The 1224-nt window shown below is 36.2% G+C and overlaps 1 protein-coding gene across 3 annotated transcripts in view; it reads right to left on the bottom strand.

Annotated features, from left to right (window-relative positions):
- Window positions 1-243: 243 nt before the first annotated feature.
- Window positions 244-1224, bottom strand: part of HS2ST1 (heparan sulfate 2-O-sulfotransferase 1) — a 79823-nt gene continuing 78842 nt past the window's right edge. For all 3 annotated transcript variants that reach the window (XM_017729951.1, XM_017729952.1, XM_017729950.1), the window contains exon 7: window positions 244-1224. This exon is cut by the window's right edge and continues 3646 nt beyond it. The gene's annotated coding sequence lies outside the window, so the exon portion shown is untranslated.

Consider the following 1224-nt stretch of genomic DNA (forward strand, 5'->3'; position numbering starts at 1 on the left):
GTATACCCTCTGCAAACTTAAAACATATCTGGTCATGAAGGCCATGCAAGTTCTAAGGGCCTATAAATATATTTGGTTATAGCTGTATGAAATTATTGCAGACGAGCTACACTCCAGCTTGTCTCTCCCCTCCAAAATCACAATAGCTGCCAACAAAGTTCACAATACTGTATAACAACATGTTCCAGAAAAAAAGCATTCAATGTGAATGTGACATGCAAATATTAAGACAGGACACCAGACTTCTTTTCTTTCCCCTTCCCAGTGGGTGTTTTATTTTATAGCATTTGCATTAGGTAATCAACTGAAACACTTAAACAACAGAAAGCTGGCAGCACAGTGAGGAAAAATGGAGATTATTTCTCAAACAGCTGTGACAAAATGGTTTCAAGTTGGAATAGTAGTGCACAAATGAATCAATTTATGGAGGGTGAGTGGGAGCAAGCATCTTCAACATGGATTGTGAGGAAAAAAGGCACTATTTAGCTGTGTGTGTTTAAAAAGAAAAAGGTAATGAAGCACAATCCATGTTTTTCAAAATTACATTCAGGACTGCTTTAGAAATGCTCAAAAATCTGTCTCTTTTGCAGAAGCTATGGAAAGCTGCTGATGTAAATATCAGACAGTACAAGTGTACGAACATTTATAATTATGCTCTAGAAAAGTCTCAGGAAGAGGGCTCTTTCTATAAATACTGCTGGAAAGGTTACAGAGTTGCATAGGCTTACAGTAAAGGAAGCATCCATCCAACTAAGTAGCCTTAAACTTTCTTTAAGTTTAATCTCTAGTAGTCATAAAATATGCTCTAATTTTGAAGAGCTAAATTGGCAGTGCACTTGGATCAGGCTTTTCCATTGACTGCTTAAGCAGCACAGTTCAGACAGTATCATCTACACACCTTTTTGTCATATACACCTTTAGCAACGCCAGGTAAGCTTAATGGAGAATTCAAACACAAGTGTAAAAGAAAATAATTGAATTTTAGTGATAGAATATAGAACTGCTCTGAGACTATCAATAAGCAAAAGTTTATTCCTGTAATGTAAAAATAGCTAGGTATCTTCAGAAAAAACTAAATACACAGAAAAGGCATTTCAAATGACCAGGATGGGCTGGTTCTCCATCTCCTATTTTGTATAGCTATACATTTTCATGTCTGTTTGAAAATGAAGCCATGATCAGCATACCAATGAAAGAGAGACTGCTAGAAAATACACCCACAAA

The sequence above is a fragment of the Corvus brachyrhynchos genome, unplaced genomic scaffold (genome assembly GCF_000691975.1).
Source record: "Corvus brachyrhynchos isolate BGI_N302 unplaced genomic scaffold, ASM69197v1 scaffold101, whole genome shotgun sequence".
NCBI lineage: Eukaryota > Metazoa > Chordata > Aves > Passeriformes > Corvidae > Corvus > Corvus brachyrhynchos.